Raw genomic sequence first — 14,505 nt, 5'->3', positions numbered from 1 at the left:
TTATCGTAGCATCGAGGGTCTCATTAGTTTTCGTGAGGCTCTGCTCAAGTTTATAGCAAGCCCTCAAAATTGTGATTCTTAGCTCCATATCCTCCATTTCTGTCATGTTTTTTTGTCTCTGCATCTTTTATGCTTTCTTGGTGCACCCCCTTGTGGTCTCTGTGCGCAGTCTTGTTCTAGCCAAGCCTTAATTGTTGTAGTTAACACTAGAGGGATTTGACCACCAGGCCGACTGGCTGTAGGAATCAGCTGTGTGGAAAACGTCTGTCTTCTGGGGAGGCGCTAATCCAGCCTTTGCCTGAGGCGATCGGCAAATGGCTGTGTGCAGGGTTTGGGCGGGGTGGGATCAACAGGGCGGGCGGAGGGAGCAGTTATGGCCGCTCTCAGTCCCGTTCCCAGAGGCTCTGCTTCTCAGAACCCCGGCAGCCGCTGCAAACCCCGGAGAGAAAGCTGCCCTCAGGTTCCAACTGATGCCGGATAATCCCGCTTCTCCCGTTTGAGTCTGGGTCCCTAGAGACTCGCCCGGATCTGGAGCCCAGAGTCTGAGACTCACTCCCGACCGAAAACGACAACCGCGCTCTCAGCCACCAGCCCGCTTTGCGCGCGCACCTTGGTACCTTTGTATTTTCCACACTGCGCCTCCTCTGAGCCTCGGTTTGCTGTTCTCTTTCCTTCCAGTTGTAGAGTCTCTCTTCAGCCAGCCTTCCTGTGGTTCTGGGTGATGTCCGTTCCGTCTTTTAGTTGTATTTTTGAAATGGTTGTTTGCGGCAGGGGTCTCCGGTGTTTACCTACGCCGCCATCTTTGAGGTCCATCTCTTTAATTCCAGCTCTGAAATTTTTAAGACTCTAAAAAGCATAGTCATTGCTGAAGCTGGTAGTTCTTGAAAGAGCCCATAATTAACATAAGAATTCTTTCAAATGGTATTTCCAGCTGTTTTTTTCCTTATGCTTAGTGTAAATAAAGCACTGTCTTAAGAACAGAAGCTTCATCATTTCAGACTTAGACTCTTTTATCTGAACTACTTTTGTTAATTACACTCACCAATAATATAGATGGTACATTTTTACACCAAACTAAAAATACACATTTGACAAACGCTTTTTATGATCCAAAGATTTTTTGCCAGTAACATCTGTACAGTCACAAAAATATTAAATACATCTGTTACTTTCAAAATAATAGCTGTCTTTTCAAAATAATATTTTCAAAATATTGTATGTCAGTTGAAAGAACAGAATAATTAAATATTTTTAACTAACTTGATTTAATATATACAAACTGCTTAAAGAAGCCCAAACCAGAAGTTAATACACAAAATCAACATTAAATCAGCAACATATGTTTTATTTTATCATTATTTTTTGTTGTTAGTCTACACTGGAGAATATTTTTTCCATTGATTTTTAAGGAGATTGGATGGGAGGGAGGAGAAGGGGAGGAGAGAAACATCGACTGGTTGCCTCCTGCACACACTCCAACCTGCAACCCAGGTACATGCCCTTGATGGGAAATTGAACCCATGATCCTCGGTGCACAGGCTAACTTCTAACCACTAAACCACACCGGTCAGGCCTCAGCAACATATTTTAAATTCATTAATACATGGGGAGAGAGCACATTAATGCTTAGGTCTTCTGACTTTCTAAACCCCAAAAATAAAGTATTTCTAATACCACCAGTCTCTATGGAATTACTGCTTTCACAAAGCAGCTTTTTTCCTCTCCTCTCTCAAGATCAAACTACTCCACCAACACTCTAAGGAAAGAAAGAATAAAATTGAGTTGCACCAAAAACCTTTCATTCAGATCCATTCCAAACCATTCTCATGGCTTATAACATGCCAGAAAAATATTGCTCTAGCAGGTAATTACTATGTCCAAAAATGAACAGAGCAATTTTAGACTGGAAATAATATGCTATCCATATCGTTCATAAATTCATGCTACTATAATTCTTTAAATCAGGGGTGGGGAACATCTGGCCCATGGGCCATATAAGACCCTCAAAATTACTTGGTTTGGCCCTGCCAAGGCATTGGGATGAGTTAATTAAATGTATGACCAAATATTGCAGCTAATTTTTAACTTGATAATTTTGTATGGCCCATGAATGATGTTATAAATATCCAAATGGCCCTTGGCAGAAATAAGGTTCCCCACCCCTGCTTTAAATGAATACATAATGCATGCAACATACCATGTATTGAATATTCTAAAAAATAAGTTTTCATCTAGGTGAAATCAGTTAAATAATATTAGCAGATTTAAAAGCATGAAAAATTAACTCTTCCTTCTTCCACCCCTACTCCCTCCAAACCAAATGTGTGTCAACTGGAAGGAAGGCGAAAAGAAAATGCAGATAAACAACTGAAAAAGGTACAGAATACTAATCCCAAAAGATGCTACCTCTTCCAAGTTGCAACTGAAGTTAAAGAACTGTAGTGAAAAGTCTTCCCCATTTTCAGTAGTTCAAGATGTATTGTTCTCTTCCTTGGGAATGCAACTCATTCCAGAACTTCCTTTTCTGACTCTTCTTGAGGTTCTCATACTACAAATTATTAGCATATGTAACATCATTTTTAAAATATCATATAAAAAAATAACTGAATTGGGCACCTATCTTCTACTTGCATCATGGCTGCCCTCAGACCCCTTGTGAAACCTAAGATTGTTAAAAAGAGGACCAATACCCTAGCCCAGTGGTTGGCAAACTGCGGTTTGCAAGCCACATGCAGCTCTTTGGCCCCTTGAGTGTGGCTCTTCCACAAAATACCGACTTCTGCGCATGGGCCACGAAGTTTCAATCGCACTGTACATGTGTGCCCGCACGTGGTATTTCGTGGAAGAGCCACACTCAAGAGGCCAAAGAGCCGCATGTGGCTCGTGAGCCGCGGTTTGCCGACCACTGCCCTAGCCAGTTTGGCTCAGTGGCTAGAGCATCAGTCAGGCAAGGGTTCAAGTCCAGGTTGCAGGCTCGGTCCTTAGTGGGGGGCGTGCAGGAGGCAGCTGATCAAAGATTCCCTCTCATCACTGATATTTCTATCTCTTTCTCCCTCTCCCGTCCTCTCTAAAATCAATAAAAATATATTTAAGTTTGGCTGGTGTGGCTCAGTGGTTGAGCATCAACCTATGAACCAGGAGGTCACAGTTCAATTCCCAGTGAGGGCACATGCCTGGCTTGCAGGCTCATTCCCCCGTGTGGGGTGTGCAGGAGGCAGCTGATTAATGATTCTCTCTCATCATTGATGTTTCTGCCTCTCTCTCTCACTCCCTTCCTCTCTGAAAACAATAAAAATATATTATTTTTAAATTAAAAAGAAAAAAAAGGACCAAGAAGTTCATCTGGCACCAGTCAGATTGATATGTCAAAATTAAGTGTAACTGGGAGAAACCCAGAGGCAATAAGTGCACAGGAGATTCAAGGGCCAGGTCTTAATGCCCAGTGTTGGTTATGGGAGCAAGAAGAAAACAAAGCACACGCTGCCCAGTGACTTTTGGAAGTTCGTGGTCCACAATGTCAAGGAGCTTGAAGGGCTGCTGATGTGCAAATAAATCTTACTGTGCTGAGATTGCTCACAGCTTCTCCTCAAAGACCCACAAGCCACTGTGGAAAGCCCAACTGGCCATCAGTCACCAATCCCAATGCCCAGCTGCACAGAGCAGAAAATTAATAGACAGCTTGTGTGCACATTGTATTCGCGTTAATTAAAACCATAAAATTCTACCATCTGGCACTTAAAAAATAAAATAACCAAATCATTTAAAATAAAAGTTAGTAGGCTTTTTTCTGTACCCCAATTCAACAATGTATATATAGATCTGGATACTAAGAAAAATAAAACAGGTAAATGATTAAATACAGGCATTTCTTCTTTCCAGAAGTGGGAAGAGTAATGGAAGGCAGCTACTTATATTATAACTTCTTATTCACTAAGCTATCTTCTTTTTCTCAGATAATCAGAGAATTTGGTGTACAAAACCAGAAAGAAGGGTAAAGAAAGAAGCAAAACTGGAAAAAACATAAAAATCAATATTCACATTGCCTGTATGACCATAAACAAATACAGGAAAACATATTCACTGCCACCTTCTTCTACCTAGAGAGAAAGGAGGGAAAAATAACACAATAGCCTCTACAAAGCACATATCACCAAAGACAAATTTTTCTGATTATTTTACTTCCAAAGCCAGATCACTACATAAGGTGAACAAAGTCTTTTCAGATGAGGTCAGGTAGTAAAGTTCTAGAGATCATTCCCTACTGCTATTCAAAGTCTCATCTAACCTGCTTTACCACCTGCTCTAGAATTCCCCAAACTTAAAATTATTTCTATCAGCTATCCCCTTTTCAAATTTTCCCTTGGAAGTATCCCTGCAGGCATTAAGAAAGCTAGCTAAACTAATTCAATGGAAAGTATAAATGATAAAGAGGCACACATACTCTTTAACCCTTGCAAAAATGTTACTCATCAATTCAAACGAAGCTATACATGGTAGAACTTTTATTATTTTTATTTTTTAAATATGTTTTTATTGATTTCAGAGAGGAAGAGGAAGAAGGACAGAAACATCAATGATGGGAGAGAATCATTGGCTGCCTCCTGCAGGCCCCCTAACAGGAGATCAAGCCTGAAACCCGGGCATGTGCCCTGACTGGGAATCGAACCGTGACCTCCTGGTTCATAGGTTGATGCTCAACCACTGAGCCATGCCAGCCAGGCTAAATGGTAAAACTTTCAATAGTTTGAGAGATTTTGTTTGTTTAGTTTGCTTTCTCTTTGGGGATGGAAGCACTGTTATGCCTACTCTCATACAAAAAGAAAAAGAATGCCAAGTCCAAAGCTCCCAGCCCTATCTCTACTGAAGAAAAGAGACATTTGTTATTGTGAAGTCTCCTTCCACAGCTCTTGACATCTTGACAAATCCATTCTGGAACATTAAATGAAGGGAACTGATCTCCTACCTCTACCCCCACCCCCACCAACAAGAAAGAGAAAGCCTGGGGGGGGGGGGGTTGGGGGTTAATGGGGGGATGAGGACACATTTGTAATACCTTAACCAATAAAGAAATTAAAGATTAAAAAAAAGAGAGAGAGAAAGCCTGTCCTAACAAGGCAAGATCCACTACATTCCAGCTTCCAAAACTTTTTTATATTGGGGGTGGGGAGAAAGGAGACATTATGTGTTTTGAAACATGTTTACAAATTCTTTGATCCTATTCCCGTCAAAAGGTAGAGTCACTTCCCATAAAGAGAATGAAGAAGTGACACTGAGCAACCTCAGAAGTTAGGTCATAAAAGCTGAGAAAACTTCTGTCTGGTTCTCTCCCAGGACAGGCAACTTTGGAGCCTGAATCACCATATAAGATATCCAGGTTCCCTAAAGCCCTTGTGCTGGAGAGACTATGGACGAAGCCTCATAGAGAATTAGATGTCTGAGGAGTACCAACTGTTTTTGAGTCCTCCCAGCTCAGCCATCAGACATGTGAATGAGGAGTCATCTCCAGACCAGCTGACTCCAACTGCATTAAGAGATTTTGGTGAGGAAGCCTTTTAAATGAGAGACACAACTGCCTAGCGAAGCCTAAACACAGGAACCATAAAAGATAAAAAGAAATGTTATTTTACATCACTAAATTTGGCATGTTATGTTACAAAGCAATAGACAGCCAAAACAGATTTTGGTAATTAAATTGTTTGGCTTTGGGACTCAATGGCAGGAGAAGGCAAGAAGGGCCTTGAAAGTGTTAGTGAAAGCCTGAAAGTTTTGTTTTGTTTTAATATCTTTTTATTGATTTCAGAGAGGAAGGGAAGGGGAGAGAGAGAGAGAGAGAGAAACATCAATGATGAGAATCATTGATCAGCTGCCTCCTGCACACCCCACACTGGGGATCAAGCCTGCAACCCACACATATGCCTTGACTGGGAATCAAACTGTGTCCCCCCGCCACACACACACATACACACACTCAAACCTCTATGTCCAGGAAATAGGCTAAGAAAACTACTCAGCTGCAAACACTGGATACATTTTATGGAAAAGAATAATTCAGGGGCAAAACTAAAAGCTGTGGAGAATGGTTCCTAGGCAGTAGGACTGATCACAGAACTGGTAATATGTGCCTGGCTGAATTTCAGAACTGCTTTGAACCAGTGACTAGTGTGTTCCTTAAATCTGTATTTTTTTTTTAATCTTTATTGTTCAGATTATTACAGTTGTTCCTCTTTCCCCGCCCCCCATAATGCCCCTCCACTCAGTTCCCACCCCACCCTCGGCCCTTACCGCCCCCCCAACTGTCCTCATCCATAGGTGTACGATTTTTGTCCAGTCTCTTCCCGCACCCCCCACACTCCTTTCCCCCCGAGAATTGTCAGTTCACTCCCTTTCTATGCCCCTGATTCTATTATATTCACCATTTTATTCTGTTCATCAGATTTTTTATTCACTTGATTTTTAGATTCACTTGATAGATATGTATTTGTTGTTCATAATTTTTATCTTTACCTTTTTCTTCTTCTTTCTCTTCTTAAAGGATACCTTTCAGCATTTCGTATAATACTGGTTTAGTGGTGATGAACTCCTTTAGCTTTTTCTTATCTGTGAAGCTCTTTATCTGACCTTCAATTCTGAATGATAGCTTTGCTGGATAAAGTAATCTTGGTTGTAGGTTCTTGGTATTCATCACTTTGAATATTTCTTGCCACTCCCTTCTGGCCTGCAAAGTTTCTGTTGAGAAATCAGCTGACAGTCATATGGGTACTCCCTTGTAGGTAACTGACTTTCTCTTGCTGCTTTTAAGAGTCTCTCTTTGTCTTTTGCTCTTGGCATTTTAATGATGATGTGTCTTGGTGTGGTCCTCTTTGGATTCCTTTTGTTTGGGGTTCTCTGCGCTTCCTGGACTTGTAAGTCTATTTCTTTCACCAGGTAGGGGAAGTTTTCTGTCATTACTTCTTCAAATAGGTTTTCAATATCTTGCTCTCTCTCTTCTTCTGGCACCCCCATAATTCGGATGTTGGTACGCTTGAAGTTGTCCCAGAGACTCCTTACATTATCTTCATATTTTTGGATTCTTTTTTCTTTTTGCTTTTCCGGTTGGGTGTTTTTTGCTTCTTCGTATTTCAAATCATTAACTTGATTCTTACAATCCTCTAGTCTGCTGTTGGATCTCTGTATATTATTCTTTATTTCAGTCAGTGTATGCTTAATTTCTAGTTGGTCCTTTTTCATATCCTCGAGAGTCTCACTAGATTTATCGAGGGTCTCACTAAATTTATCGGTGGTTTCTAGAAAATTCTTGAAAAACCTTATAACCATGGTTTTGAACTCTATATCCAGTAGTTTGCTTTCCTCCATTTCTGTCATTTGTGACCTATTTCTTTGTCTCCGCATTTTGGCTGCTTCCCTGTGTTGATAGAGTGGCTTTCTGTGCTAGGTGTCCTATAGTGGCTCAGCTCTCCAATTACCTGAGGTGGACACTCTTGGTGCACCCTTTGTGGGCTTTGTGCACAGTCTTGTTGTAGTTAATACACCTGTTTTTTTGAACAGGAGTGTCTATAGTGGTTATCTTATGCCTGTCCACTGTTGCATATTGGGTGGGCTGGATATAAGGGGAGATAATGTGACTCTTTAATTCACAGGTTTTTAAAGTGAAAGCAACAGTACTCAAGAAGCTATACCCAAGGAACCATATCCAGCCTTACCTGCACTTGGGCCTGATTTAGATGGCAAGATACTGAACCTCAAGCCTGAGCCTGATGCTGTACTAGATAAGACTTTGGGGGCCTTGAGAAGTGGTAAGTGTGTTTTGAATGTAGGAGGAATGTAAAGAATTTGTGGCCAGAGGGAAGACTGAAATTATTTTGAAATACAACTGTATATTCTTTACACACCTCCCAGCAAGAAGTGGAGTCCAGTTTCCTTCCCTTTGAATATGGGATGGACTTAGTGACTTGCTTCTAATGAACAAAATGCAGTGAAAGTGACACTGATTCTGAATTTAGGTCATAAAAGATAATACAACTCCCTTCTGGCTCCCTTACTCAGAACAAGTGCTTTTGGAGCCCTAAGCCTCTTCATGTAAGAAGTCTGGCTACTATGCTGGAGAGTCTACAAAGAAATAGTGAAAAATAAAGATGTTCAAGGAGCTCTGGCTATTCCAGCTCCTAGCTATTTGGACTTCCCTGCTCAAGTGCCAGACATGTGAGTTTGAAAGGAAGCCTTCGGGATAACTCCAGGCCCCGTGTGACTACAAGTGCATGACAGAACTTGTGCAAGAATAACTTAGCCTGAGCCCAGTCAACACCCAGAACCATAAGAGTTTTACGCCAAGTTTGGAGTGGTTTTGTTCCTCAGCAACAGACAACTGCCAACAACATGCCTGGAGACCCTAGCCTGAAATGTTAGGTCAAACTTAGCCTGGCTTTCTACATTACCAACCAAATAACATCAAACAATATCATTATGCTCACCCAGTTCCTTCATCCCCCAACTGAAATATTTGATTTGATCATGGTAAAAAGATATTTTTAAGACAGATTTAATTTAACTGTCACTATTGCAGTATGACAATTATTGTATTTCAAATTGTATGCCAATCTAAGTGTCATTTAAAATCATCTATATTTACTCACTCACATACACACACAGTTAATAACTTGCTGCTTACTAGCATGATTTCACTTATTTACAAATATTTTTAAATGATTAAATTATTTGAGACTGGAAGTCATACTACATCCTCTGGAATAAAACACTAATTTATAGTGGTTTTTTGCTTTGTTTTGTTTTTTAATTCTCACCCAAGGATATTTTTCCATTGATTTTTAGAGAAAGTGGAAGAGAAAGGGAAAGACAGAGAAAAATATCGATGTGCGAGAAACACATCGATTTGCTGCCTCCTGCACGAGCCCTGACTAGGGCCCAGGCCGGGGAGGAGCCTGCAACCCTTGATCGGAATTGAACCCAGGACCCTTTGGCCTGCAGGCCAACGCTCTATCCACTGAGCCAAACCAGCTAGGGCTGTAGTGTTTTTGTTTGTTGATTTTTTTGTTGTTGTTAATCCTCACCCGAGGATATTTTGTCATTGATTTTTTTATAGAGAGTGGAAGGGGGACAGGGAGGGACGGAGGAAGGGAGGAAGAGAGACAGAGACAGAGACAGAGACATGAGAGAGAGAGATGATTGGTTACCTACTGCACGAGGACGAGGATCAAACCTGCAACCAAGGCATGTGCCCATGACCATGTCCCAGACCGTGCCCTTGACCGGAATCGAACCCTGGAACCTTCAGTCCCCCTCAGTCCACAGTCGACATTCTATCCACTAAAGCCAAACCAACTAGGGATAATTTATAGTGTTTTTAACTGTGTATATATCTGCAGCAGAACTAGAATAATCATGAATATTTAATAACCTAAGCTTTCTCCATTTCTAAGGTCTCTTTGTTTTTAAACATCATGATCTAAGTTCAGAGAAAATAAATCTTTTGCATCTGAAGATGTAGAATTCAATGTGTTTTAGATCACTGGCAAGGAACTTAATGTTCTAGCTGTTAGAAGAAAAAAAGGAATTTGATGTTCACAGATTATAAACATAGCTAAGCTCAACTTCTGTAGAGACACTGAAACACCTGAGCTGAGAACTAACTAGCAGAATGGCAGAAGGTACTCTGGAATAGGAAGAACAAGGGGGCCTGACGTCAAGATAATACTCTGAAAATGGAATTACTTTCTTCATTGTATAAGCACTTCCAATTACACATTTTGCTTGTTTGTTTTTGTTAATCCTCACCAGGGGATATTTTTTCCCATTGATTTTAGAGAGAGTAAAGAGAAAGAGAGAAATATCGATATGAGAGAGATACATGGATTGGTTGCCCCCAACATGCACCCCATGGCATGGGATCGAACCTGCAACCCAGGTACATGCTCTTGACCAGGAATAGAACCCACCACCCTTTGGTAGACAGGCCACCACTCTGACCACTGTACAATACTGGCCAGGGCTCAACTACACATTTTAAGGAAAAAAGCCTTAATCCTCTATGCCACCAAATAACTAAAACAAACATTATTTAGTAGCAATTTAATTAAACTTTTTTGACTTTCCTAGACTGTCAAATATTTGAATTTTTTTAGCCAGCCAGCAAGCAGTGAGAAGAAATAAAATATAATCATAATCAGTTTGAGAAGAAAATTTAAAGAATAAAATGCATTCTGCTTTGAACGCTGAGTAATACCTATACTCAAATTTGGGTAACTAAAACAAAAGGTCAGTATGCAAAAGTCTATTTAACCAATAATATGGCTGATTTGAAATATCAGTCTGGGTTCTGGGTCCTTAGAGCAATGAGCCATACAATACAAAGGGAGATAAAAAGGTTTTCTCTTGTTCAGAGGGCAAAAAGTTTAGGCCCTATACTTTTAAAAAAAAGGTCACTCCCCACAGAGAATCCATTTATCTAATTCTTCATTCTCACAAAAAGTCCCAATCTTACAATAAAACTGACTTTGGATGGCTGCTGGACATATAACTCTCCTTCCTTATTCTCTTTGCCTGGCTAATTCCAGCTCATCTTTCAGGTCTCTGTTCAAATGTCACTAACTCCAGAACCTACCCGGGGGTCCTCAAACTTTTTAAACAGGGGGCCAGTTCACTGTCCCTCAGACCGTTGGAGGGCCGGACTATAGTTTAAAAAAAAACTATGAACAAATTCCTATGCACACTGCACATATCTTATTTTGAAGTAAAAAAACAAAACGGGAACAAATACAATATTTGTATTTACATGTGGCCCGCGGGCCGTAGTTTGAGGACCCCTGAGTCCTACACTCTACCCTACCCCTATCTGAGACTAATCCAATGTTTTTACTATAGGCTTCTAAAGAACCCTCACTACTTCTATCATAGCATTCACATTAAATTTTAACTTCTTGTTTAATTGTCTTTCCTGCTAGATCAAGCATGTCAAAGGCAAAGGCTGACCCAGGCCAAATAAACAAGGTTTAAGTTTATGTGGGCCGCAAAAAAACAAAAGCTTCAATTTTCATAGAAATGTAGGTTTATTTCGATAGAGACATGCTGAATACAAAGGGCTAAAATAAATGAGTAATTGTTAACATAAAATAATAGAACATTTTAATAAAAATTAATATTTTTTCTTGAACATTAACTTACCAGACACTGCACAAATTAATAAGTGTAACGCAAATAAACCTATTTTTCTTGTTCTCCGAAAGTGAAATATTTCCGGTTGCACACAGCAAACACTTCAGTCCAAGACTAAGGACGTGGCAATAGGTTGCTAAAATATTCACTGCTGGTATTAGTGGAGAGAAATGGTGCGCCTGTGGTAAGGCACATAAGGGAAATGAATGCAACACGATTATAGCAATCAGTCATTAGCGAACGTTGTAATTCATTATTAATAATTATGTATAACAAGATATTGTAAAAATTAAGTTACAAAATTTTTATTAATACGTTTCTTACATACTGTTATATTGGCTGGGCCACAAAAATATTCATTGTGGGCCACATGCAGCCCGCGGGTCACGAGTTTGACATGCTTGTGCTAGATTGTAAATCCATGTAAACAGGAACCTATCTAGTTGTTTAACATGATATCCTGAGGACCTAGCCCAGTGCCTGGCACATAGTAGGTACTAGTAAATATCTCTTGAAATGAATGAATCTCCCATCCAGCAACAGCTCTTTCAGGAACCTTGTCAGGATACAGGTCCCCTCCTTCCAAATAGTATTTTACTCTCCCCTCCCTGGACACAGTTCAAATTCTTTCCCTCTAACTCCTGTTTCCTTGGCCACATTTAAGAAACCTGAAACTACTAGTAACTCTCCCTGCCCTGGCCAGGTAGCTCAGTTGGTTAGGGCATCATCCTGATACTCAAAGGTTGTGGGTTCAATCCGTAATCAGGGCACATACAAGAATCAACCAATGAGGCCCACTGCATGGGAGAACATATTTGCCAATGATATCACCAATAAGGGTTTAATCTCCAACATTTACAGGGAACTCATGCAACTTAACAATAGGAAGATAAACAATCCAATCAAAAAATGGGCAATGGACCTAGATAGACACTTTTCGAAAGAGGACATACAGAAGGCCAAAAGACATATGAAAACATGCTCAAAGTCACTGATTACACAAGAGATGCAAATCAAAACGACAATGCGGTATCATCTCACACCTGTCAGAATGGCTATCATCAACAAATCAACAAACAACAAGTGCTGGAGAGGATGTGGAGAAAAAGAACCCTTCTGCACTGCTGGTGGGAATGCAGACTGGTGCAGCCACTGTGGAGAACAGTATGGAGTTTCCTCAAAAAACTAAAAATGGAACTCCCATTTGACCCAGTGATCGCACTTCTAGGAAATATCCCAAGAAGCCAGAAACACCAATCAGAAAGGATATATGCACCCCTATGTTCATAGCAGCTCAATTCAACATAGCTAAGATTTGGAAACAGCCTAAGTGCCCATCAGCAGATGAGTGGATTAAAAAACTGTGGTACATCTACACAATGGAATACTACGCTGCAGTAAAAAAGAAGGAACTCTTGCCATTTGCAACAGCATGGAAGGAACTAGAGAGCATTATGCTAAGTGAAATAAGCCAGTCAGAGAAAGATAAATACCACATGATCTCACTCATTTGTGGAACATAGAGAACAACATAGACTGATGAACAGGGACAGATCCAAAGACAGAGAAACAGCGATCAGACTATCAATCCCCAGAGGGAAAGTAGGGGAGGGTGGGGGTAAGGGGAAGAGATCAACTAAAGAACTTGTATGCATGCATATAAGCCAAACCAATGGACACGGACAACAGGGGGATGAGAGCATAAGTGGGGGGGGGGGAGGTTGGGGGTTAATGGGGGGATGAGGACACATTTGTAATACCTTAACCAATAAAGAAATTAAATATAAAAAAAAAGAATCAACCAATGTGCTCGCTTCAGCAGCACATATAGTAAAATTGGAACGATACAGAGAAGATTAGCATGGTCCCTGCACAAAGATGACACAAATTCGTGAAGTGTTCATATTTTTAAGAGGAAGAAGAAAAAGGTAAAGATAAAAAATATGAACAAAGTGACAACAAATACCTATCTATCATCAAGTGAATCCAAAAATCAAATGAATAAAAAATCTGATGAACAGAATAAATTGGTGAATGGAATAGAATCAGGGGCATGGAAATGAAACAGACTGACGATTCTCAGAGGGAAGAGAGTGTGGGGGGAGGGGGGGGTGCGGGAAGAGATTAGACAAAGATCTTATATGCATGTATGCATTACCTATGGACACAGACAATAGGGTGGCAAGGGCCTGGGGTGGGGTGGAAACCAGGTGGAGGGGAGCTATGGGAGGAAAAAAGAGGGACATCTGTAATAATCTCAACAATAAAGATTAATTTAAAAAATAACAGAGCTACATTTATTAATATGGGACAAACCTCAAAAACCATCTGAGCAAGTAAAGCAAATTGCCAAAAGATAAGCCAATATGATGCTGCTTTTATGAAGAGTAAAGTTTTATTTTTTTATTTTTTTAAATATATTATTATTGACTTTATACAGAGAGGAAGGGAGAGGTATAGAGAGTTAGAAACATCAATGAGAGAGAAACATCAATCAGTTGCCTCCTGTACACCCCCTACTGGGGATCGAGCCTGCAACCAAGGTACATGCCCTCGACCAGAATCGAACCCGGGACTTTTAGTCCACAGCCCAACGCTCTATCCACTGAGCCAAACTGGTCAGGGCTGAAGAGTAAAATTTTAAATACTGTTTTCCTTCTAATCTAAGAAGCCAGACACATTATCTTATAAGGGAAAAAATAACTCTGTCAAAATATAATCAATTGTAAAACACATCACAAATTCAGAGATTAAATGGGGGGGGGGGGAATTGGGGGAGAGGAGATACACATCTTAGAACCAATGAAATACTCTCTAGTTTGTGTATACTTATATATACACTAGGGGCCCAGTGCACGAATTCGTGCACCTTGAAAGGAACTATGGGCTGCGAGGCGGCGGTGGGCACTGGGGCAGGTCTCAGGCCATCCTCTGCGGCCTCCAGTCCCCTGAATGCCGGCAGCCCCACTCCTGCCGCCGCGCTGATGGCACGGAGCGATTGAGGCAGGCGCCAGCAGCAGGTGCGAGCGCCTGGCGGGAGCAAAGAATTTTCAGTAACCACCAGAGGCTCGCCCGAAGACAGTGACCGGTGCCCTGCCTTGGTCTGGCACCTCCGCACACCTGCTCCACCATACCGGCCAGGGCCAATGCCTGCCATGTTCCACACTCTGCCGCCTGTTGCTGACACCCGCCATGTTCCACGCGCGCCCCCCGCCCCTCGTGGTCAGAGAACGTCATAGCGACTGGTTGTTAGGCTGTTCAGTCTATTTGCATATTAGGGTTTTATATATATACTAGAGGCCCGGTGCACAAAAATTTGTGCTCTGGTGGGGGGGGGGG

The 14,505-nt window shown here is 41.1% G+C and overlaps 1 protein-coding gene and 1 non-coding gene across 4 annotated transcripts in view; one reads left to right on the top strand and one right to left on the bottom strand.

Annotated features, from left to right (window-relative positions):
* SPATS2 (spermatogenesis associated serine rich 2) overlaps positions 1–14,505 on the bottom strand; it is a 114,995-nt gene that overhangs the window by 75,849 nt on the left and 24,641 nt on the right. The window contains exon 1 of one of the 3 annotated variants that reach the window (XM_023756330.1): positions 5,446–5,478. The exons of the other annotated variants lie outside the window; for them this stretch is intronic. The gene's annotated coding sequence lies outside the window, so the exon portion shown is untranslated. Of the gene's footprint in view, positions 1–5,445; positions 5,479–14,505 lie in introns of those variants that run through there. 3 annotated transcript variants of the gene reach the window in all.
* On the top strand, positions 12,973–13,077 carry LOC111826642. The gene has a single exon (XR_002829995.1). It is a non-coding gene; the product is annotated as a U6 spliceosomal RNA (small nuclear RNA).

This window comes from Myotis lucifugus, unplaced genomic scaffold (genome assembly GCF_000147115.1).
Source record: "Myotis lucifugus unplaced genomic scaffold, Myoluc2.0 scaffold_91, whole genome shotgun sequence".
NCBI lineage: Eukaryota > Metazoa > Chordata > Mammalia > Chiroptera > Vespertilionidae > Myotis > Myotis lucifugus.
The sequence above is the reverse complement of the archived record's forward strand: the minus strand, read 5'-3'. Positions and strand labels throughout refer to the sequence as shown.